This window comes from Spermophilus citellus (genome assembly GCF_964194105.1).
Source record: "Spermophilus citellus genome assembly, chromosome: 2".
In the NCBI taxonomy this organism is placed as follows: domain Eukaryota; kingdom Metazoa; phylum Chordata; class Mammalia; order Rodentia; family Sciuridae; genus Spermophilus; species Spermophilus citellus.
The window spans coordinates 124,805,007-124,832,013 of NC_138183.1; positions in this window are offsets into that span (position 1 = coordinate 124,805,007).

The following is a 27,007-nucleotide window of genomic DNA, read 5'->3' on the forward strand; positions in this document are numbered from 1 at the left end:
GATCCTTACCCACCAATTAGATTAGCCCTGTTGGCTCACATGATCTTTACCCACCAGTCAGACTAGTCCTGCTGACTCACATGATCCTTACTCACCAATCAGACTAGCCCTGCTGACTCACATAATCTTTACCCACCAATCAGAAAGCACCCCATGCCAAGCGTCAAACCATTCAACCATTAAACTGTCATAACTGTCAAACCACCCCCGGCTCTATAGATATGCAGAGCTGTTCTCAATAAACGGGCACTTTCTCCGACGATGAGCCTTGTTTGTTCTTTCACCTCCCATGCTCCCTCTCCCCACCCCACTATGAATCAGCCTCCTTATATTAGAGAAAACATTTGGCATTTTTTTTGGGGGGGTGTTGGCTAACTTCACTTAGCATTATCTTCTCCAACTCCATCCATGTACCTGCAAATGCCATGATTTTATTCTCTCTCTCTCTCTTTTTTTTTTTTTTTGGTGAGTAATATTCTATCGTGTATATATGCCACACTTTTAAAAATTTTTTATTTATTTTATTTTTTAAAATTTATATATGACAGTGGAATGCATTATAATTCTTATTACACATATAGAGCACCATTTTTCATATCTCTAGTTGTATACAAAGTATATTCATACCAATACGTGTCCTCATACATGTACTTTGGATAATACTAATCATCACGTTCCACCATCATTTCTAACCCCATGCCCCCTCCATTACCCTCCAACCCCTCTGCCCTATCTAGAGTTCATCTATCCATCCCATGCTCCCTCTCCCTATCCCATTATGAGTCAGCCTCCTTATATCAAAGAAAACATTTGGCATTGGGTTATTTGGGATTGGCTAACTACACTTGGTATTATCTTCTCCAACTCCATCCATTCACCTGCAAATGCCATGATTTTATTCTCTTTTATTGCTGAATAATATCCTATTGTGTAATATGCCGCATTTTTTTATCCATTCATCCACTGAAGGGCATCTGGATTGGTTCCACAGTTTAGCTATCGTGAATTGTGTCGCTATAAACACTGATGTGGCTGTGTCCCTGTAGTATGCTGTTTGTAAGTACTTTGGGTATAGATTGAGGAGAGAGATAGCTGGGTCAAGTAGTGGTTCCAGTTCCAGTTTTCCAGGGATCTTCATACTTCTTTCCATATTGGCTGCACCAATTTGCAGTTCCACCAGCAATGTATGAGTGTACCTTTTCTCCATATCCTCACCAACACTTATTGTTTTTGTATTCATAATAGCTGCCATTCTGACATTGGGCTCTATATGTGTAATATGAATTGTAATGCATTCCACTGTCATATATATATAAAATATTCAAACAACAATAACAACAAAAAGAAATAGAAAAAGCATCATGAAATTCATTTGGATAAAAAGGAAACCCAGAATAGCCAAAGCAATCCTTAGCAAGAAGAGTGAAGCAGGAGGCATTACAATACCAGACCTTAATCTATACTACAGAGCAATAGTAACGAAAATGCCATGATATTGACACCAAAACAGACAAGTAGATCAATGGTACAGAATAGAAGACACAGAGACATCCCACATAAATATAGTTATCTCATATTAGACAAAGGTGCCAAAAACATACACTGGAGAAAAGATAGCCTCTTCAACAAATGATGTTGGGAAAACTGGAAATTCATATGTAACAAAATGAAATTAAATCCCTATCTCTCACCATGCACAAAACCCAAGTTGTGGATTAAGTGGATTAAGTTGGATAAAGGACCTGGAATTAGGCCAGAGACCCTAATGGAAGAAAAAGTAGGCCCAAATCTTCATCATGTTGGATTAGGCCCTGACTTCCTTAACAAGATTCCTAAAGTGCAAGAAATAAAATCAAGAATCAATAAATGGGATGGATTAAAACTAAAAGGCTTCTTCTCAGCAAAAGAAATAATCAATGAGGTGAAGAGAGAACCTACAGAATGGGAGCAAATTTTTACCACACTCTCATCAGATAGAGCACTAATCTCCAACTTATTTTTAAAATGGACACATTTTTTCTTTTCCTCTCCCTGCTCCTCCTTTATTTATCTCCCTCCCTAATCTCAGGGAATACAGGATTACTATATATATATATATATATATATATATTACTATATATATATATATATATATACACACACACACACACACACACACACACACACACATTTTAGAATTCAGTCCCATAAACACTCTTTTTTTAAAAATATGTTTATTTACTATAATTTGTTATACATGATAGCAGAATGCCAGAATGCATTTTAATTCATAGTACACATATAAGTGAAACAGCCACATCAATGTTTATAGCAGCACAATTCACGATAGCTAAATTGTAGAACCAACTTAGATTCCCTTCAATAGATGAATGTATAAAGAATCTGTGGTATATATACACAATGGAATATTACTCAGCAATGAAACAGAATAAAATCATGGCATTTTCAGGTAAATGGATGGAGTTGGTGAATATTATGCTAAGTAAGCCAGTCCCCCAAAACCAAAGGTCAAATGTCTTCTCTGATATGTGGATGCTGATCCATAATGGGGATGGGAGGGGGGAGCATGGAAAGAATGAAGGAACTTTACATAAGGCAAAAGGGAGGGAAGGGGAGGGAACAGGGAAGTGGGTAGGAAAGATGATGGAATGAGATGAACATTGTTACCCTATGTACATGTATGAAGACACGAATGATTTGACTCTACTTTCTTTCCCATTTTAGGCAGATCTGTCCTTGAGTTCACATCCCACTTTAGGAATAAAGTAATCCAGACTTTGGGGATGGTACCAGAGGATCTCAGAAATGACTATCTCCCAAATTAACAAGTGAATGACAACTCCAACAGAGAAATGTAGAATGTAGCTTTTGAATCACCTCTCCAAAAGCCCCCTGTTCCTGCTGAGGGGCAGAGTTATAGCCTCTGTGACTGGAGTCTCCTTTTCTCCTTTGCTAACAAAGCAATAAATTTTCTTTTTCCTTTTTCTCAAAACCATATCCTTGTTATTGGATTGGCATGGGGATAAGGATTGAGCTTTTGGCAACAAATGCATCTTAAAGAAAGTGGGAGATAAGTGATAAAATTCTCTTTTTCCCCACTATGCAATCCCTCCCATTCTAGTTGCCTTCAAGGTTTTCTTTTTGTTTTTTATTTTCAGCCATTTGAATGCTATGAATAGGTGTGTTTTTAGTCACTAGTTTGTTTTTCTATTTATCCTGCATGGTGTTTTCTGAGTTTCTTACATCTGTAGTTTGGCATCTATCATTCATATTTGGAAATTTATGATTACTTCTGCCTCATTGCCTTCTCTCTTCTTCTGGTTTTTTAGACCATACGATTGATTCCATGACTCTTGGATTCTCTGTTCAGTTTTTCTTTTTCTTTTTGTATACGTACTTCAGTTTCAATAATTTCTTGAGCTCCTCAAGTTCCTTGGTCCTTTCTTTGGGTCGTGGATTCTATTAATAAGCCAATTGAGGACATTTTTCATGTCTGTTACTGCAGTTTTCATTTCCAGCATTTTTTATTTTATTCTTTCTAATAGTTGCATTTATCTGCTGATATTATCCATTAAGTCTTACATCTGGTTTACCTTTTCCAGTAGAGCCCTTAACAAAGTAATTATACTTACTTAAAATTCACTGTCATATAATTCCAACATACATGTCACATCTGAATCTGTTCTGATAATTACTTTTTCTCTTGGGAGTGTGCCGCTTTTTCTTGCCTCTGTATGCATTATGATTTTTTGTTGAAAGGCAGACATCTTGTGAAGGACATTAGGGACTGAGGTAAATATTTTTCATGTCTAAAAAAAAAGATATTTATTTTCTTCTGCTAAGACTTTAAAACAGCAGTTTGTGTTAATCTCACTAGAAATTGGGCTGAATTTGAGGTTCTTTGTTGCTATGGTTATGCTTTTAGTGAATTGCAGACTTCACATTTCTCTAGCAATAGTTTGTGTTCAGGATGGGATGGGTTTGCCCAAGGGTATTTTTCAACGTGTGTTCCATTTTCCAGCTTGAGGTCTTCACTGTGTCCTGCACCTGGCATAAGGTCTGTCTCTTCCAATGTCTTTGTTATTCCATGCTTGCTGGTCTCACCACAGGGGTGAAGGACATTCTTTTTGCTATGATTGAGCTTACATCTTTGGCAGACATATGTCCCTAGGTCTCAGGGTTAAGGGCTTTTCTATGCTGGCTTTCCTCCCCATTGTGGTTCCTCTCACATGAGGTAGAGAGGGATTTTATTTCCTGTCACATTTCTCAAACTGCAGTGAGTCTTCACCAGGGTCCCAAAGGTGACAGTTTTTCTTTTCCATCAATGAAAGCTTTTGTTCTAGAAATGGGAGGGACAGTAAGGGACTGACTGATGCTTTATTGCTCCTCCTGCTGTGCTTCCTCTTTCCCTCCTTAGGTCTAGACCACAGGGGACTTTGGAGCACCTCCCAATCTTTTTGTGTGCATTCAGTAGGGTTTATAAAGAAAGACACTGCGAGACAGTGTGGACACCCTAATTCTTGAGCCCCCTGAATGTTAATCACCTATCACCAATGCCCTTATTCTCCAGTTTGCTGGTTCTCCTGGCTGAATTCTCCTTCCTAGTGACTGAATGCCTCTCATCAAGGTAAACCTGTTTCTGTCTCTCACCTCTCCAGTAGGCACATAGCTCTCCTTAGACTTTGGACCTGTTGGCATCCCTTGAGCTCAGCACTCCAGATGTTCCTAGAAAAATCATAAGCTTGTTGATTGTTCCTCCTCTTTTTTATTTTTTTGATTGTCCTTATGGGATGGCGTAGTCCTCTGTCTTGATCTCTACCTCACTGAGAGGAAAGCAGAAGTCTGAAATAGTATTTTTTTTTTTTAATATTGAAGAGTATTTTATTCTAGAACTGATCTAGCTAAATTTAAAGATAAAGACATAATAGAAATATTTTCAGACCATTGAGCTTTGTCACATGGATATTCTCATTGAAAACAGTTGGGATGAGATATTTAAATACTAACAGAATAATTCAGAATATTTTACCAATGTAGCAGAAGTAAAGAAAATACAACACCTAAGTGTGTGGTCTTTTTTTTATTTTTAAGTTTTAAATTTGTTCTAATTAGTTATACATGACAACTGAATACATTTTGACACATTGTACACAAATTGAGCACAACTTTTCCTTCCTCTGGCTCAACATGGTACAGCATCACACCAATAGTGTAATCATACATGTATATAGGGTAAGTTGCTTTTTTAAAGGGGTAATTTGTTCATGGTAACTCACAATTAAACATCTAGAGTACTATACATGATAGACATTGGGAAGGATGTCAAAGGATATATAAGCAAACTAAAAGTTCTATTTCATTAGGGTAAACAATTTTTTTGAAAAGGTAAACATAAGTTAAAATATTCAATGTGGAGCACACCAAAAAAGCAAATTATATGGCAGGAACAGGTATAAAAATATCAATATTACAATAAATATAAATAGGCCAAACTCACCATATACAAGACAAATATAAATTGAAATTGGAAATATTCAAGCATAATTATGGATTTTTTTTTCTAGTTTAAATCTTCCTGGTAGAAACTTCTTTTACTAGCCAAACCTTATGGAATATACAAACCTCTCAGTACAACATTTTTCATCCAATGTTATATGGGGAAATTTTATATTTATACCCATCAAACTCAACTCAATTTTTAGCAGAATGATTTCAGGGAAAAATAAGTTATTTTCTAAATACAATTGGTGAAATCATGTGTAGAGACTTCGAAAATCTTGACAAGTGTTAGCAGGGAGAATGTTCACTTTAGATGTTGCTGAAAGGCAACTCAAGAGTTAGCTGAGCAATTCTCTGCACTGTACATTGTACAGAACATGTTTCTACAGTGCCTTTCATATTTAGCTCATGTTAGAAGACCTGTCCCCAAGAAAATTGAGAAAATGTTGAAAGAAATTGTGGGAAAGAGATCAAGTGAATATGAAAAACGACCAAATGGAGGAGATATTACAGCAAATGAGGAAACTTTTCATTAATAACCATGTTGATTTTTTGATGATTGACAATGGATATTTTAAATATTTTGCAACCTAATGAGTTTGTGACTGACAAACAGGCATTTTACTGTGTATATTTATTTTAGGAACTAGATTGGGGTTTTTGATTGATGTATAGTAGATTATTAGAAAAATTAAATAATGCAGATTAGGCTTCTGATTGTTGTTTTACATAGCATGTCTGATTGTCAGGAACAAATTGTTGATCCAAGTGCAAGTTGCCTGTGTATGAAGTAACATACAAAGATTGAAAGTGAGAGGACTGTTAGACCTTTCTAGGGTTGTAGAGGATCACTATATTGTAAACTGTTTGATTCACCGAGAGGACACATGTGTATACATCTAACAGAAATCGTTCAAAATCTATGAAGCAAAAATTGATAGAGCCACAGGAAGTAATTGAAAAATTCACTTTCATTGTGGGAGATTTCCACCATTTGTTGGTAACTGATAAGTTGAATGGACCAAAAAGTAGCAATATAAGAGATTCCAGCAGAATAATTAAAGAGTTCTGACATTAATACCTTATTATCTTCTGTTAGTCATTGTCAAATGGTTATTCTATCTGTTCTTGAATTTTCTTAAGTATGGAGCTTTTGATATCTCCTCTTTATTTGATTAGAAAGTTCTTCCTTGTGTGTCTCAATCTTTCCTCCTATAGTTTCTAACCATTATTTTAAATTCTGCTTCATTGCATCATATAAAAAATGATGATTTCCATGCATGTGATATAGAGTGATTTGTTTTGAGTTGTTTCTTTGTGTGTATGATAGAAGATGAGGACCTAAATTCACTTTTTTTTTTTTTCCCGTAGCCAGTTGCCCCATCATCATTTGTTGAGCATAGTACCCTCTGTCCAATGAATTGCCTTGGCACTTTTGGCAAAATCAATTGACTACAAACATAAGGATTTATTTTTGGATTCTCAACTCTGTTCCATTGAATTATATTTTTATCTCCATGCTGTCTCCATAACTGTAGCATTACAGTAAATTTTGAAATCCGGAAGCGTGAGTACTCCAAAATTGTCATTTAAAAAAAATACTGTTTTGGATTTTTCACTTCCATATAAATTTTACAATATGGTTATCAATTCCTGAAAAAACACCGTGTTGGGAATGGGGGTGGTCTGTTCCTTAGCCATAGATAGCTTGATCAATACCATTTCCTTACAGTCACTTTACCATGGACCAGCACCTGAATCCATGAGCTACTTCAAAACCACACCTCGTACAATTCCTTTTGTACTTTGCTTTTTGACCCATGAGCAGTTCTTTGCCTTTTTTTCCTATTGAATTTTATATGATTAAATTTGGCTGAAGATTTCATCCAGTTACCAGTTTTAAGGTCCAGTGTTTCTCTGGAGTCACTTAGTGTAGGTCACTTGCAAATTCAGTAACCCTACTTTTGTGAACTTTTGATTCACAAGTGCTTGACTCCTTAAAAACAATACAGTGGAAATTGTTTGTAGAAAACTACTGATAAACATTAGGGAGAGTGAAATTTCATTCTTGGGGGCAAAACTGAGGTTGTCTAAGGAAGGTTTTTGTCCTTGCAGTGCAGGAAATAAATATTCTTTTTGCTGAGGAAAAAAATTCAGAGATCAGATCCCTTCAGACCTGCCTCATAAAAGATGATTTGAAATCAGATCTCCAGGTAAAGAACATGTCCTTCTTGAACATGTGCAGGACAGCAGAGACACGGAATGTGCTTCCTCTGAGAAAGCCGGGAGGGAGAGATCAAGATCACAATAGAAGAAAGTCCTCACTCTACAGTGCTAGAAAAACCGCCTGAGGAGACTTAGGCAGTCTTTTTGTAGTTGAAATTATATTATGGGAAAAAGATTCAGAGAGAAAAATTGACCTACTAATAAAGGAGAGGATAAAATTAATGCTGACTCTCTACTACCTGGGATTCTGAGTGCACTTGGCTAATCAGTTCCCAGCAAGAGAAAGAAAGCAATGGGGACAATTAGGAAATGATGAAGACCCTGCAGAACTAGCAACTGACAAGGAGGAGGAGATGTTTGGGAAAATGAGACATGGGAAATCTTAATGTATGAAAAGCTTGTTTATTTCCCTTCTCTATGCTTCCTTTTCATCGAAACTTGTCAATTTTGATTCAAAAGATTGTTGTCAGTAGACATGGGTAAAGGCCAGTATCTGATGGGGAGTACTGTGATGGGGCAGGAGAGAGGGGCCTGCACCAGTGGAGTCGTGTTAGGGCTAGAGATGTGGGTATGCTTATCTGTGAGAAGAGAGGTCCACTGTCCATCCGAGCACTCTCCTTTCTCCCCTTCCAGGTGGTAACAACACTGGTCACCCCCTCCTTCAGGGAGCTTACTGTTCTTCATTCTGTATGTATTTTGGCAGGGCTGCTGATCAGAGAACTCAGACTTGCTGAGAATACCCAAGTCAGGCCAGCCTAGGACAGATCATCTCCCAGACTGACAGGATGAGGAGGAGAGAAAGATGGCCAGAATAGAACCATCAAGATGCCACATCAGAGAAATCTGTGATTCATTCTGGTGTTGCTTCCCGGCCTTCCCAAGTTTGAATGTTGAGGGATTTCATTAGATTGGTGAGATTTGCCAGGATTTTTCCTGTGAATACTTTTCCCCCCTTCTTAACCATAAGTAAGTCAATTTCCTTTGGTTATTTTTGACAAAGAAGGTTATCTGATATTAGGGGAGAGGACATCACAGTGATGAAAAGAGAAAGTTGAAGGAAGAAATACAGAACCACTTAATTTTTTTTTTTAATCAAAGCTGGGGCAGAACTTTCCACTAAGGTACCAGGTGCATGCCAAGTTCTCTAAGTCCCTGAGACCTAGAGCCAAGTTTCTGTACCGTTCTGACCCTTTGTTTACTCATTTATAGTGCCAGTTCTCTGTCTGTCTTCCAGGGATATTTCTAGAGTATGTAACGTTACGAAGTTCATTGATGATTCTGGAAAAAAGCAAAAAATTAATCTAAGATGGTATGAAAATCCTGGCTGGCCTTGTCTTCTTAGCCAGTCTTAAATATCTGATTGGGATTCCTATGAGAAAAGTGTTTCCTTACATTTCTTATTCTACCACACTCTTTCCTATTGATTTGCCAATTTGGTATAGAAAAGAAAACACAAAAAGACAAAAACCCTCTGCAACTAATTAATTATTTTGTCTGTTTGAGGGGAAAGCGAGGGGTGAACCTTCAAAACCAAATAACAATAATTTTTAAAGGAACCCAAACAGCATACTTCCATACAGCAAGTATGTTGGGATTGGAAAGAGGCAGCAGGCTCATGAAAATGCTGAAAACTCTTCAGATTTGCATACATATTTTTAATAGGGGCTGTTGAAAACAAATACTTCAATGCAAATAATTAGAATATTTTAATTACATTTCTTCAGGGCTTTAATTTTTAAAAATAAACACATAGAAGACAAAGTCAGTGTAGTAAGTGGCAAAGATTCTGGTACAACCAACTGTTTATCTTAAACTACACGAGGAAAGAAGGTGCTGATGTGGCTTGCTTATCTCTCTTTGTGTGACAAGAATGCTAGGGATACAGGTCTGGGGCATGGAAACCTGTTTAGAGAAGGCAGTCACAGTTGTTTGGTTCTGTAGTATTTTGCCATTCACCCACTTGCCTACTTGCTCACTAGCACAGCACATGCCACATAGTAGGGAGTTTAATAAATGCTTTGGAATTGAACTCACTCAACCAACATATGAGCTGTAACATCATATACATGCCATGGATCTTAGAATACCAGGGATGTAAGGGGCCTGGAGGATTCAAAGACACCTGCAGACTAGAGAGTAAAGGGGCTATAAAACACCAACACTCTCTCTGGGCTCCAACCTCATCTGTGTTATTACAGAGTGGCCAGGAGTCACAGGAATGGGAAGACCACCCCCCAGATCATTCTGCTGTGGATATATGTTCAGTTTCCCTCAAGGCATCATTCTGAGAAGAAGCTCCTTCACTCTTCAGAGTCAGCTAAGCCACCATCAGATTCTAAAGCATCTTAGCTAATCATCATCAGATCATCATTGCTTTCAAATTTCCTTATTTCATTGGAGGCTCAAATAAACTTACAAATTGCCTGAGATGATCAATCCTTTTGGGTCACAATTTTTTCCTTTTGGAAAATCATAGCTCTGGGAGTAGCTTTGAAGTAGCTCCAAAATCTTAGGCAAATAGAGTCAAGCCCAGCTGGGTTCTTAGCCACTGGATTCCTTCCTTCATTCCCAGTCAGGTCAGTATGGGTACCGTGTGCAGGAACCCCAGTCCAATTCTCATGTAGGCAGGAGAGTTGGTTAGGGTTCACTAATCAGGTATTGATGTGGGGTCACTGTCTGGATTTTGTGTGTTCCCCCCTTTTCTAGGAGCAAGGAATTCCTCTAGCTCTTGTAGTTTCTCTCCTGACTTTCTCTAAAACTCCTCCTTTTTGGGTAATCAAGATGGGATTGAAGTTTTAGCTTTGCTCCTTGCTATGAATGATTTAGACCAAAAAAAAAAAAAAGTCTCTCAAATCAGTTTCCTGCTTTGAAGAGTGAGGATAATGATCCTATTTCAGAGGATGTTAGTATTGTTGTTTAAGGTCTGTTGATATAGTAAAGGGTCTGGGTATTATTTACTATTCTCTCGGCCTCCTTTCTCCCCTACCCCCAGTACTGGAGATTAAATCCAGGGGTTCTCTACCACTGAACTATATCCGCAACCTTTTTTATTTTGAGACGGGTCTCTCTAAATTGCCCAGACTGTCCTTGAACTTGTGATTCTCCTGCCCCAGCACCTTTAGCTGCTGGAATTACAGATATGTTACACCACATTGCACCTCTCTTGACCCTCCTTAGGAATGCAACCCTGCCTCTTCCTGCCAGCCCTTTCCCTTGAGGGAATGCTATTCTGTTCCCCAGTCTGGCTGAGGGGACTTTTTTTTTTTTGCTAGACAATGCCTGGTGCTATTGTCTTTCTGGGGTCCCCAGTATGGCCAGCTCTGAGTTCTACACCACTGGCTCTATTCAGCTTCCAAACCTCCCTGTTCTTTTTTTTTTTTTTTTGGGTCATTCCCTGTGACTGCTTGCTCTAACTTGGCCTAATGGTGACTTTCTTGGGCATGTCTTTAGGTGCTGGCTCTTTCCCAAGGGCCAGTCCCCTCATCAGGGGCAGATTGGAGCCTCCCACACCCAGCTTGTTCTGTGCTGCTTTCACCCACCAGGGCTCCTGAGGGAAGATATCAGAAAAGCTCTCAAATCCAAATTCACTTAATGATATTCACAATTATGTATGTCATCCCTTTTCCCTGTCCAACACGCCTCTCTTCAATCCTCCCAATGCTTAAAAAGGAGAAACATTGGCCTGAAATCCTCAGAACTGTCACACGATGAAATTACAAAAGAAAAAAAAAAAGAGGCCATGATACTTGGGTGTGGTAGGAACAGAAAGATGTAGAGCCCATCAGAGGTTATGGAGGCCTTCCGTCTGATTTCCCGGTAGTGTGAGCATGAAAATTCATGAGGCAAAGACAGAGAGAAGGGAAGAAACAGAGGTGAGGTTGGGTGGGGGGTGGTATACAGGAGAGGGTGGAAAAGAGAAAAGAGAGGGAAGGAGGGATTAAGGGAACAAATGAGAGAAGAATAGAACAGTGCTCAAAATTGTTTCAATTTATTCTTTTATTCTTAAATGCAGGAAAAGTTGCTGAGCCTCACTTCCCACCCTTCAGAATGCAATTTTAGTATTTATGTATAGAGTTTACACTACAGCATTTTCCATTTGTTCATCTCGTCCATATGCAGCTTGCGTTCTGGTTGTTTTCATATGTATATATTTTATCTTCCAAACTGGATGCTGAGTATAGTCTTTTGTGTGGAATGAAGTAAATGTGTAAATTCATAGCTCTCCCCCAGACCCTAGCTTTGTTCTCTTTGACCCTCAGCCCCATTAGCAGTTCCTTTTGTTTACATACTGTCCAAAATCTTATTGTCCCCAACTTAATCCTCCAGTTCCTTTTTTTCCTTAAGTCCTCAAGTCCTATTGTTTCATAGATTGCATTCTCCATTGTTTCTGCTTCTACCATTTCAGTTCTGACTTTCATCACTTAGTACCTGGGTTATTGCAATTGTGTCTTTGGAGTTTTCTTTTCTGCTATTCTTTTTACCTGCTACTTGTTTCATCTCCCTGAAAGGAAGTGTAATATCATAGGGCATATTCCTCTGTTCAGTAAGCAGGTGAATTCACTCTCCCTCACTGCTCTAGCATTCCAGGGCTGGATTTTCCAAGTTTCCCAATGTATGACCCTCTTCTCTAGTTGAGTAGGGCTCACTTTGCCCAAAGTACATAGTGCTGTACCCAGTCAGCCTCAGTTTAGGCCTCCCCTGACAGGTTTCCTGCTGTCCATCCATCTATCCACATTCAGGGTCCAGTTAATGGTCTTCTCTCAATAGAAGCCTAGTGCTGGGGCTGTGCATGTAGCTCAGTGGTAGAGTTGCTGCCTAGCATGCATGAGGCTCTGGGTTCCATCCCTAATCCTGGGGAACAAACAAACAAAAAAGCCCAGTGCTGTGATCTAATAAATGTGTTACCCCAACATTCAAATGTTGAAATCTAATAACCAATGTGGACGTGGGACACTTGGAAGGTAACTAGGCTATAAGGGTAAATTTCTCAGGAGTGAAATTAATGCTTTTCTAATAAAGCTCCAGAAAGCTGCCTTGCCACTTTCACCATGTTAGGATGCAGCCAAAGTCACCCTCTATGAACCACAAACTGAGCCATTATCAGACACTGATTTTGCTGAGGTTTTGTTCTTGAACCTCCAGAATTGGGAGTTATAAATGTCCATTGTTTATGAACCGCCTAGTTTATGGTATTTTGTTACAGCAGCCTGAATGGACTAAGTTACCCAGTCAGTTATTCCAGGCTGCAGAATCTTCTGAAGTTCATGGCATGTAATATTTACTTTGGGACTTAATTACATATTGTCACATATGAGTATTCCATTATGTCACATGTAGCCTAATACAACCGTACAGCTCTTGTGAGCAAAGACAAAGCCATGCCCTACATACAGTAACTGCTCAATACCATCAGTGCATTCATATTTGGATTTGTAATTCCATGGCTCTTTATACCTATGGCTAAGCAATATGGCTGGGCAGTAATTAGATGCTATGTATAGAAATAAATGAACACAGAGCTACAGACATCATTCATCCAGTGTCTAGATTTTGGCCTCACCAAGTCCAGAGGTTAAGTTCTGCCCAATCAAGGCATGTAGCACCTTTCAGACTTAGTTTCTGTATTACTATAGTGGGGGTATTTACATAATAGGATTCTTAAAGATTACATAGCTCATATGTATTATGTTTCTAGGATGGTGCTAGCAGGTTTATCAAAGATATTGGTTCCTTTCTTTTCTGATGACAATAGTTATTTTTATAGGTGGCTTCCACTATCAATTATTCCCTATACTATCTGCATAGTATCATCTGATAAAAGAGAAACACAGAGAATCACAGATTTATCTTCTAGTTAGAACCAGTGGCACAGGCCTGCATGTGTTTTACTCCCTGGTTACAGGGCATGGACATGGGCTCTGCCAGGAAACCATCTGGGTCATTGCAAAATTCCCACTTAGGTTGTAAATTAATCACTTGGATGAGCTTCTGGTGTTCTCAGCACTTTACTTACCTGTTTGCTCAACTTGCTAAGTTGAGTTGATAGAGTTTTGCTGTTGCAAAAGATGGAAGCCATGGAGGATGGGGGGAGAAGAGTGTAAAGGGTTGTTCAGAAATCACAGGGTGAATAGGGGTGCTACCTCTGCTTCTGTGAAGACAGAGCTGCCTTGACATCTTCATCTACCTTTTCCTGCTGCTTCTTCCTTGTCTTTGCCAATCTCCTGCCACTCTGCTCCTGCTACATCCCTTGCTAGCAGAGGACCAGTCTCCCTGTATGACCCTGGTAGAGCGGGAAGGGGCTAGGTTAGGTAGGTGTGTGTGTGTGTGTGTGTGTGTGTGTGTGTGTGTGCTTTTGTGTAGAAGTGGGGAAGGGAGTGAGTAGGAGCCAGAGAAAATGAGACTAAGTGAGAAAAACTGGGCAGGAGAAATGAAATGAGGAGGAGGGTGAGAAAATGGGAATGTGAAAGAGAAATGGAGGAAGGGGGCTGGGTGAGAAGGATGGAGGAGGAGAAAATCTCTGGGTGAGAGAGAAAACTTTAATTGTACAAGCAAGAATCTGCATCCAGGAGTTGGAGCTACAGGGCTGAAGGATGAGATATGGATATCAAGGCATGGAAGGAGGAAAGGGCAGACTGAAGACACATCTGAAATTTCCCAGAGCAGTGGAAGAAGCATCTGAGACACAGTTACCTCCTGCAACAGCAATGCTGTCCTGCCCTGTCTGGGAGCACAGGGCTTCTTATCATAAGGATCCATATTGGGCATTTTGTTCTGTCCTCTGGGACAAGATGCAGAGAGAGATTGTCTGCCGGCTGTACTTTGTCATTTTGGAATGGGGATGCAGGCATTTGCCAATGGAGTCTCCTTAGAAGGGCATCACCTTTATCACACAGGGCCCAGACTCTTAATAATTATCATCCCCATTTTCTTTTCCAGAGCATGGCATATGGCATCTTTCTATGCAAATCTGGTTCTTGGAGGGCTCCTATGAAATCAAACCTTTGTCAGAGATCTTTCTTCCTCACTTTCCATGCTGAAGACTTCTTCCTCGCTAATTCTGGGGAGTTGGTTAGACATTGAGGAGTGCTTTACCCACCTCATCATGACACTCTCAGGAACCAGGAAATATCTCGTGTCAGTTTCCAAAGCTGGTCTGGGACCTGGGGCCAGGTGTCACCTTCTTTTCTCTCAAAGCTCTGATGTTGCCATCTTTCAATGAGCTCTGCTCCCAGGAACCTCGCTATTAACCTAAAATGTGTCATGATACAGATGGTAACTGAAGATACATCTAACATGGTCTTCTAGATTTAGAGCTGGGAGATGTGTCAGGTCACACTTGGTGTCCCTGGGAAAGACTGAGGCACAGAAACTGAAGAGTTAACAGGAAGAAAATAGAGCCCCAGGGTAGGATGATGGAATAAGTGCCTGGGACTCAGGTTTCCAGATCTGGGACTAAAAGCTACACATGGTCACCAGGGTGTGTCGCATAACGTGGCTGTGGCCACGGCTGTTTCTCTTCTCCTGAACTTTCTGCAGTTTCCTGGGCTCACTAGGAGGCTTGCCCCATACCCTTTACTGTCAGTTCTGGAGACATTTGAATAATGAATTCTGTTTAAGACTGAAAACCTCGAAGTTCCATCTGTAACAAGACTCGAAATAATTACAGCTGATGATTGCCTGGTACACTCAGCCAGAAAAAACAGAACAGCTTTTGGCCGCCAGCAATTACAAGCAGCACCGGCTTCAGCACAGACAGAACTTTTAAATGAATACATGAATACATTGCTGAAGATCAGAAGGCAAGAGAGAATGTTAGAGTGGGGGTGGGGGTGGGGGAAATGAGTTGGCAAAAACTGAGTGACTTCACTCACTGAAGGGGGTGGGTGAGAGAGAATGCTACAGAGAGAAAGAGACAGAATGCTAACTCGTCCCTAATGCTCTGCCCATCCTAATTTACAAGTAGAAGATGGCAGAAAGAGTTGAAGTGGAGTGGCATCCTAGGGATACCATATTTTAGGACTTTCTCCAATTTGAATTCTTCTCATGAGAGACTGAGACGAAGAAACCTATTTGCTGTAGATGTGGTTTGGAGTTTCAGAACATGGTGCTTCTCTTCTTGTGTGGTGTGGGGGAAATAGTATAATCTTTAGAATCAAACAGTTTTGGACTCAACTGCAATTTGCTATATTTGTTATCTTCTTAGCCATTTAACTACTCTGAACCTTAATTTCCTCATCTGTGAATACCTTTTTTTTTAGTTCTCATGGGATTAAATAGGGAAACCTCCATAAAAGGTCTCACACTGCTATTTGGAATAGAGGAAGTTTTAGCAAGCGGGGATCTCCTCCTATCGTGGAAGGGCCTTCCACTATTTTCCTATTGAATTTATGTCATATCTTCAATCCTTTCTCACATTGGCTGGCCCTATCTGATCATACCCATTGATTTAGAAGACCTATGGTTTTCAAGATTCTGCAAAGAGACCACTAGGATGTGTTTAGAGATAGGCACATAAGAATGGATTTATTAGAGGAATTGGCTCACATGATTTTGGCTGCTGAGTTCTGTGATAGACTGTCTGTAAGTTGGAGAGCCTTTGGTGTCAGTAGCATGGCTCAGGCCAAGTTCAGAGGCCTTAGAACAAGGGCAGGCTGAGACTGAAAGACTGAGAATTTGATGGACCACTGGTCTAGGTCCTGAAGTCCAAAGGCTGATGAGTCTGGTCTTCTGATGTCCAAAGCAGCAGAAAAAACAAACAAACAAACAAACAAACAAAAACAAACCCCAAAATGCCTGTCCCAACTTTCAGAGAACAGAGTCCACCTCCTGCATCTTTCTCTCCAGGGCTGGGCTGATTGGGTGGTGCATACCCACAATGAGGGCAAATCTTCTCTACCTAGTTCACTAAAATTCACATGCTCATCTTCACTGGAAACACTCTCACAGATACAACCCAACTGATAATACTTTATCAGTTTTTCTTATGTTCTTAATCTAGTTGAGTTGGTGCCTAAAATTTACCATCGTAGTTAGATATTTGGTTAGGGACTATAAAAATGAACCAAAGCAGAAAGCCTCAGGCAATTTCATTCTTACTGGATTCTACCTTAGACTCCTCATTTTGTGTAAATTTATTGTGATTTTCTGCCTGATTCACACATCTGCTTCTGATGGATAATTCTAACCAGGATCAGGAACAGAAGCCTGAAACTCTTGTGACTACAAAAACTAGTAGATGAGCCATCAAAATCCTAGCAATCAGACTACTGGAGTGGAGATTTTCAACCTGATTTGAAAACTCCATCATGTCAGTGCATACCAGCTCCTTGACTGTTTCTGACTCAATCCTCCTACTCCAATCTGTGAGTTCAGGCAGGTTTGAAAGGCTGTTTCCTGTCCTCAGACACTGGAGCCATCTGGGTGGGAGTTCACAGACCGGCCTCTGTGTAAACCCTCTGATGCATTCTAGGAAATAATCTCAGTCAATACAGCCAGTGGTTTCTCCTCTGCAAAGCAGGGAATCTAGTGCCTCCCTCTTCCTGTCCATCACCTCTCTCTGGTCTCTTACTGTCTTATCTGTAAGTATCTGCATGCTCTCTGCTGTGGCCCCTAAATTCTTCCCATTGATCTTAAACAAGAGACATTGTTAAGAAGCTCTGTGTTGTAGATCTTCCGGAAGTTACCTGAGTGGTCAGGGCTGGGTACAGAGCATCTGTCAGAGCTCCTTTGTTATTTTGACTTCTCATAGAGCCCCTCTGGGCTTAAGTTTCAGCATGTCTTGGTGATTCAGGAATTCCATTGCTGTTGGCCCTTCCTCTGCTTGCTTTTGGGCTCTCCCATTGTTTATAGGTGCTTGATCTAATAAGGCAAGTATAGGGGACATGGAAGAGAAGATGGAAACTAGAGAAATAGTGGGACTTAAAATAAAGTGCATGGAGGAAGCATACCTAGTGAGAGAAGTCATGGGTGAGGACCAGATCTCCGGGCTACAGTATGGGATGCTTGACTTTGAGGAAGTCTGGGTTCTTTTTTTTTGCTGGAAAGGGTTGTCATTAGGGTTGATTGGATCTTATGAATTAAATTGTGTGGAGATGATGGCCAGGAGAGGATGCTCAATAAATGGCACACATGCCCTAGATTTAATCATCCAGATTTGTTGTCCCCTCTGAAGATATGGAGACTTCAGTTTGTGTTTTGGGGAATTTAAAAGAAAGAACTAGACGGGTGTTTATATCCATTTTGTGTTGATGTAACAGAATACTAGAGACTGGGTATTTTATAATGAATAGAAATTTATTTGGCTCATGATTCTGGAGGTTGGGAAGTCTAAGGTGGAGGGACCATATCTGGTGAGGGCCTTCTTGCTGTATCATTACATGGCAGAAGGCATCCCAAAAAGAAAGAAGGGGCCAAACCCATCCTTTTATTAGGCACCCTCTTTATTAAGAGATGGCTTTAATTCATTATTGAGGGCAGAGTCCTCATTGCCTAATCTTAAAGGCCTCCCCTTTTAACACTGTTGCATTGGGGATTAAGTGTCCAGCACATGAATTTTGGGGGTCAGAGGTAGAGTGCTAGGTGTGAGCATGCCTCTTAAAGTTCATGTACTGGACACTTGCTCTCTAATGCAATCGTGTTGAGAGGTGGAGCTTTTAAGAAGAGATTAGCCCTCATAAAGTGATTAATGCCTTTAAGGTAAGAGTGAGTGGATTTATTATTCCCTGAATAAATGAGATCAACCTCCCACCCCAAATGATACCTTCCACCATGTTATGATATAGCAAGAAGATGCTGGCACCTTGAATTTGGATTTCTCAGTCTCCAAAACTGTGAGAAAATGAATTTCTGTTCATTATAAATTAACCAGTCTACGGTATTCTTTTTATAGTAGCACACACAGACAAGGGGATTGGTGGGAAGAATGACTTCCATGGTTTAGGAGAGCTCCTACACTTTTCAGAATGACTTCATATTGAGAGTTTTCCCTCAGAGTTGCCTTGGGGGTACGATGCATCCTCTTGATCTCTCAGCTCCCTGTTGAAATTGAAACTTCTTCCTGAAGCTTTCATGGAACAAGTTCAAGGTCAATCTTGAGCTCTGTGAGATGCTGGGTTAAGAGTCCAGTTATTTGCCTGAGTGCCAAATGCCCTGTCTATGCCATTAGCTAACTGGTAGCTAGTTGACAAAAACCAAGTATGGTTTAAATATGTAAGTAGATAGTAATCATAATACTTTATGTTTATATAAATAGACACTTTATATTTATAGTATGTTAGAGTGATTAACATCTGGCCTAAATCCTCTGAACCTCTGATTTTTGTGTTGAAAAATTTTAACTATTGAAAAATAATCAGCTTGACTTCACTGGTATTTGTCCCCTTAGCATCTACTGACCTACAACATATCCATTCTTTACATGAAGTTTTTTGAGGGCTGGAATTGTGCTATAGATATTATAAACATTCATTGATTATTTAATAATCATTATTAAGCTTGTTTTGGGGTCACAGGGATGAATGATGCATGATTATAATTCCTTAAACTATAGGAAGTGGGGGTGGGGGAAGGAGGAAGAGAGAAAGAGAGAGGGAGGATGGAGAAGGAGAGAGAAGAGGGAAAAGAGAGAGAGAGGAAGAAAGAGAATTAAGAAATTGGCTTCCAATTTATCTTGTTCCTATGACAGGGTTTTCCATATGGTATGTGAAATTCTCAGTAAATACTTATAAATTGAGTGATAAATAAGCCTAATTCCCTATGGCAGCTAATGATATGAATTTTAAGTAGAATTAGTAACTGGTAGAGGATCTTTGGTTAAACTTGAGGCTATGGATGTGTGGTTTTATCTTGGTTACTTCCCTATAGCCCACTAAAATGATAATAAAGGATTTAAAAAGTAAGAAATATCAATAATATACAAAGAGATTAAGAAAAAAGACACTTATATAATGAGAAAAGACCATAAATATTAGGAACTGGAAAGACTGTTAACTGAAAAGTCTCAGCCTTGGATTTGAATGCACTAGTACCCTTGTGGCTGAAAAGAGAAGGTTTTATTGCTAAAAAGCACTAGTACCCAGATTGCCTAACACCCCACTCCCCCCAGCCTGTGTAGCTGTGTGACTGCTCTACTCCTACCCAGCAGAAACTGGGAAGTTTTCACAGAGGAGGAGAGGTGAGAAATTGTTCTGAAAATAAAGCAGGACCAAATGAAAGTTTGTATACTAAACAGTGAGATTTCCAGCCTCCTTCTCTTATCCTGCTCCCCAAATTAGGCAACCAATCCTCCTACACAGGACATTGGATGGTTCTTCTCTAGGAAAACTTACTGGCATTTAATAAAAGATTTTTCCGATATTGAGTATAAAACAATCAATTTTTTGTCAATCTGCAGTGAAGCCCATAATTGATAAGCTTAGCAGGCCGCACAGGCTAGGCTATGCTATTGTAACAGACAAGCCATTAATCTTTCTGATCTGCACCAATAAACATTTGTTTCTCACTTGAACTACATGCCATCATTGGTTGACTGGGGTTCTACTCCAAGTTGTCCTTACCCAAGGGCTCAATTTAATGGAGCAGCTAATATCAGGCATGATGGCCATCATGAAGAAAATAATGTGTGTTGGATTCTGCATATTTCAAGTGCTTTTGTAAATTTTTAATGTAATTAATTAAATTACTTTAAACTGTAACAAATAAAAGATGTATATGTTTATAATGTGCAACATGATGTTTTGATACATGTTTAGATTATGGAATGGCTAAATGAAGTTAATTAACATCTATATTTCCTCAGTTTCTTTGTGGTGAAAACAATTAAAATCAACTCTTCTAGCAGTTTTCAAGTATACATTATTATTCACTATTATCATGATGCTGTACAATAGATCTCTTGAACTTATTCCTCTTGTTTAAATGAAATTTTATGTCCTTGACAAGGTCTTTCGAATCCTTCACCTCCCCTCCCTAGCCCTGCTATCACTCTACTATTTTTTTTAATTTTTCATTTTAATTTGTTATGTATGACAGCAGAATGCATTACAGTTCATATTACACATATAGAGCACAATTTTTCATATCTCTGGTTGTATACAAAGTAAAGTCACACCATTTGTGTCTTTATACATGTCTTTATACTTTAGTAGGGTAGTGACTTTTTACTTCTATGAATTCAACTTTTAAAATTCTACATATAAATGAGATTATGCAGTATTTGTCTTACTATTCCTTGCTTATTTCACGGAACATAATGCTTTCCAAGTTCACTCATCTTGTCACAAATGACAGGACCTTCTTCTGTATGAAGACTGACTAGTACTCTATTTTATGTTTGTGTACATGCAATTTCTTTATCTACTTATCTATTGAAAGAACACTGAGGTTGATTACACATCCTAGATACTGTGAATAATGCTGCAGTGAACATGGGTGTGCAGATATCTTTCCAACATATTGATTCCATTTCCTTGGATATATACCCAGAAGTGGGATTGCTGGATCATATGGCGGTTCTATTTTCAGCTTTTTAGGAACCTCCATACTGTTTTCCATAATGGCTGTACTAATTTACATTCCTACCAGCAGTGTATACAGTGATTCTTGAATTTCCCCATGGAAATGACACACATTCTCATATACTTTTTATTGGTCAGGGAAAGTCATATGCATAACTTTAGAAGTGGTAAGGGAGTGAAATTTTGCCAGTGCCTGAAATGAAGAGAACTAAGATATTTATGAACAATTTGCAGAACAGTTTTCCCATCTCATCATCAAATAGTCTATATCCTTTCTTTTCTATGTGCAAAACATACTTGTTTCCCTGAAGTAGATCACTTTACTCTCATCTAGTGATGACACTGTACACGACCTCTAGTATGTGATACTAACTCTTCCTCAAAGGATAAAACTCTGGACTCTGTTTCAGTTTCTTACAAGGCTTCTAGCAATCTGGTGACCCTAGAATTAAACACACAGATACATACATAGTCATGAATAAGGACAGAACAACTTTAATACACAGAAAGGAGAGTCCTGCAGCAGCTTGAGGTAATCTCATAGGGCATCCATGTTCAGGGTTCCCTGGTCTGAGAGAAGGGAATGTCCCTTGATTATGCTTTGATTCCTTGTCCTGGACTTGTTTCCTTATCCATTGGTTTCTGCAGCCATTTGCTCTCCCCTTTTCAATGTTCTTCCATTCCACTCATTTTCCTCACCTGAGGTGAACTTTGGGGAACACACTTGGTTTATTTTTTTGGAATGGATCAGGCCTCTGAACCTGTTTTTTATACCTAGGTGATGAGAGCTCATGGATAATTTTAAGTATTGAAGAGTCACAGTCCAGACTTATAGTTCTTTTAACCATAGAAACTTCTTAAAATAGCTTATTTTCTATGATTGTAGTCAGTTCTGATTACTAAGAGTCACACCCAGTTCTTTTGCAGAAAATTTTCTTAATTTTTCTATATAAGCCTCTCTGTATATTTGCTTCTTGGCTTGCATGCCTCCTTTTAATTTAATTACAAGGGCCATAGAAAGACCTGATCAGGTCTTTCTGATGGCTGGGAAAAACCATCCCTTTAACCTCTTCTCTGAGCATTTGTTTTAATTTGAAAGGATTTTCTGGATGCCATGTAGTCTCCTCCTCCACCCCCTCCTCCTCCCTCTTCTTGTCCTCTTCCTTCTTTTTATATGGAAACCATTGTCCATTCAGGAATTCCAGTTTGGGGTGTGGTGGAAATGTTGTTGTGAGTCTTACTTAAAGATTAATATATAATCATCCTTTAATTTTTTTATCAGCCTTTTTATTTTTCTATTATTATTTGAATGAGAACCAGCTCTCTCTTTCGATCATGAAATACTCAAATTATCGATCCTCAGTTTCTTTGATTTCCTGCTTGAAAACTCAAAAATTCTTTTCTAAACTCATCATTATCTTTCATATTTGGCTTTATGCATGATGCAAGTAAAAGCACTGAAAACACAGAAGAGTCAAAGTTGTTTGAAAACCTGAGGAGCAAGAAAGCAGGTGATATAAGTTAGAGTTCAAATCTGAGTCTGAAGACAGAAGACTGATGTCCCAGCTAAAATATAATAAGGCAGAGAAAAATAATTCTTTGTTATAAGTGCATTATTCTATTCCAGATTGGATGAGATACACCCACACTGGGGAAGGCAATTTGCTTTACTCATTCTACGGGTTCTAATGTTAATGTCATCCAGAAACACCTTCACAGACACACCCAGAATAATGTTTAATAAAAATTCTGGGCACTCCATGTCTAGTCAAGTTACACGAAATTAACTGTCACAGTTATTATCTGTTTCCCAAGTTATATCCTGTGAAAGTTTTACCAAATGTTTACCCATTACCTAATATAGATCACCATTTCTCTAAGCCCTGACAAGTTATTGTCCACTGCCAGACCATTAAGATAATGTCACATATTTGTTTGATGTGGCAGCCCCCCCACTTCTGTGTGTCACTGTCTGCATCCTTCAGGTTGGTATATGTTGTGTTATAGCACAAACAAATCTAAATCTCAATGACTTTTTTTCCTCATTCACATTAACTATTCCTGGTGGATCATTTAAGTTAATTAATTCATTAATTCTTCTCTGAATTATTCTTGCTGATGTAGCTACCATCTGGAGATCTGCTACTGCCCTGGCATAGGGGAAGAGGACTCACACCTGTTCTCACTCCCCTGGTCAAAGCAAATCATGTGGCCACAACTACCTTTGGTGGTTGAGATTCGTACATGTGCCTGAAAAGAGCATAAGCAAAATATGTGGGCATATGCCACAGTGATTACCACACAAAGCTTCCAGTTAACTTTTTAAAAATTACTTTATTTTTAAAATGATTTTTATTTGTTCTCTTTGGTTATACATGATAGTAGAATGTATTTTGACATATTATACATATATGGAGTATAACTTCTCATTCTTCTGGTTGTACATAGTGTAGAATTATGTACATATTTTCATGTAATCATATGTGTGCATAGGATAGTAATATCTGATTCATTCTACTATTTTTCCTATTCTCATTTCACATCCTCTCCCTTCATTCCCCTTTGTCTAATCCAAAGCACTTCTTTTCTTTCCTATGCCCCACCCATCTATTGTGAAATAGCACCCACATATCAGAGAAAACATTTGGCCTTTGTTTTTTGGGGATTGGCTTATTGCACATGATATTCTCCATTTCCATCCATTTACCAGCAAATGCCATATCTTTATTTTTCTATATAGCTGAGTAATATTCCATTGTGTATATATATCACATTTTCTTCATTCATCTGTTGAAAGGCATCTAGGTTGGTTCCATGGTTTAGCTATTATGAATTGAGCTGATATAAACATTGATGTGGCTGCGTCACTGTAGTATGCTGATTTTAAGCTCTTTGGGTATAAACCGAAGTCTGATAACTGGGTCAAATGACAGTTCCATTCCAAGTTTTCAGAGGAATCTCCATACTGCTTTCCATAGTGGTTGTACCAATTTGCAGTCCCACCAGCAATGCATGAGTGAATCTTTTTCCCCCATATCCTTTCAAACATTTATTGTTGCTTGTATTCTTTTTTTAAAAAAAATTATTTATTTATTCTAACTAGGTATATATGACAGCAGTGTTGCTTGCATTCTTGATAATTGCCATTCTGACTGGAGTGAGATGGAATATCAATGTGGTTTTGATTTGCATTTCTCTAATTGCTAAAGATGTTGAACACTTTTTCATGTATTTGTTGACAGATTGTTTTACTTCTGTGAAGTGTCTATTCAGTTCCTTAGCCCATTTATTGATTGGGTTATTTGTTCTTTTGGTGTTAATTATCTTTTTTAGTGGCTTTTTCCTAAATGTGAACAGAGCACCAAGAATCCTAAGAGCTATGGTTTAAATGTGCCCTCTGAAAAGCATTGTGTTGGAAACTTTCCCCAATGCAACAGTGGGAGGTGGAGCCTAATGTGACATTATTAGGCCATTAACACATTAGGGAGGTGGAGTCTAATGTGACATTATTAGGCCACGGGGGATCTGTCCTCATGAATGGATTAATGCTGTTATTGTGGGAGTGAATTCCTTCCAAAATGAGTTTGTGCTTTTTATATTTCCCTGCTGTGCTTTCCTATCATGGGATGATGCAGTAAGAATGCCCTTACCACATGCAGCCACTCCCTTGGTCTTTGATTTTCTAGCCTCTGGAACCATAAGCCTATAACTTTCTCTTCATTATGAACTACCCAGCCTGTGGTACTTTGTTGTAACAGCAGAAAAAGGACTAGGACAGCCAGACACTTGAGGAAAACACTAATATAAGAGACGAACATAAACAAAGGTTTAAAAAAAGGAGAAAAGAAACAATGTAGGAAACAGAAATAACTTAAAAAATGATCCTCTAATTGATATTGGAATAAAAATGTTGTTTCCCTGAAAAAAGAACAGGTTGACATGAAAAGGAACAATCAAAAGACAAGTAATAGGCCTTAACAGTTGAATCCATGATAAAATAAATATTAAAATTCAATGGAGAAGTTTGAAAAAAAAGGTTGATAAAGCAGAACAGAACATCCAGTAGGTGACACACAGAGGACAAAAAACGTGAATCCATCAGGAAATCCCATCCTTCAGTTAATAGGGGTTACACAGAGAGAAGATACGTAAAAGAGAAAGAAGATATTTTTCAAAGAATTATTTTCAAAAATATCGCAGTGCTGAAGGCATTTTTTTCCTCTATATTGGAAAGACTAAACAGTGCCCAAAATAATGAAGGCAAAAAGATCTACCCAAGGCCCATCTCTGCCAATGTTCAGGATACTAGTAATAAGGAGATGCTTCTAGAAGCTTCCTGTGGAGAAGGGCAGTTGTGGCATCAGAGATGAAAAACTGTGGAGGATCAGAATGATATTAATCTTGTAAACAGCAACTCAGAAGCTAGAATAAAATCTGAAGCTGAAGACCTGGGGTCCAGGGAACTATAGAACAGAGTCAAAGGGAACTCCCAGTAGGAAAATGGAGGATTACAATTGCATAGCAGACCTTCTTGGATCAGGGAAATGGAGTCCTGGGGGGCAGGGCTAAGGGTAAGAATAAGTCATGAGAAGCAGTGGGCCAGAGAGCTGCGTATATCATAAGCCTTGTTGTTTCTCCTCCTTCTTTATTTTTTTAATGATGCTGTTCTAGGGTTCAAACTCAGACCCTGAACATGCTAAGCAAGTGCTCTAACTTCAATTACAGCCTTTGAGTTTTTCTAAATGATATGTATATATTATTTTGTGAGAATACCCCACCCCCCAATTTAAAAGCATCTCTGTGTAGCAGTGAATTATAAATTGAGAAAAAGAAAAGCAAACACGCACGAGATTGGTATCTGATTCTGACCATTAATTTAGAATGTGACCTTGGTCAATCATTCAACCTCTTCTGTAAGTAATTTCTTGTTTCTTCATTTACAAAATAGGGCAGTCTATGCCTAGAGGCCTTTTAAGGTTCTTTCTGGCCCTCCTAGTCTAGAGTTCTAAAGGCTACAAGTACATGACCATATTAAACAGAATGGCCTTGAATCCCAGGATCGCCTGAAGTTGACTTTCCCTCTGAGGCTCATGTGCTCTTGTGTATATCCAATTCCATCTTCTTTCAAAGAAAAGGCCAGGCCTAAGGGCCAAGTGTCAATGTGGGTTGCATGGAAGGTGGCTGGTGCATACGGTTTATCTAGATGCTCTCAGTTCTGTATCACCAGGACCCCTCTGAGACTCCCTGCTGTGTAATGGGGCTGGCTAGAAGCTGATCTGGCAGCTCGTTAACACTCAATTAAAGCTCTTCTCTACAGTATGGCATTAACTTTTTAAAAATTTATACATGCAATTGAAGGAATTAAAGTGCAACTGTGGTTTTCAAAGTGGCTCATGTGAGGGAGGCTGTGAAATTGTTCTCATCTGCCCAGTATTCAGTTTTCAAATTTATATGTGCAATTGAGTTGGAAATTAAAGTGCGGTTTTAAGGTGGGTGTGGGTGTCTTACATGGTACAACATTAACCATTTTATATTTATAAATGTAATTAAAATGGGATTACTTTGGAATTAAAGAACATAGGAAGGAAAAGATACATGCTCTTGCTTAGGGATATTCTGCTTCTCCCTGCTTCTTATAATCTAAATTCTTGATGAGTATGTTGTTACCCAGGTCTTAACTCCTATAGAACAGTGAGCTAGGATTTTCTATGCCAAAATGCCACACAGATCCTCATCAGGTGTGATATCATCCTTCCTTGCCTTCCTTA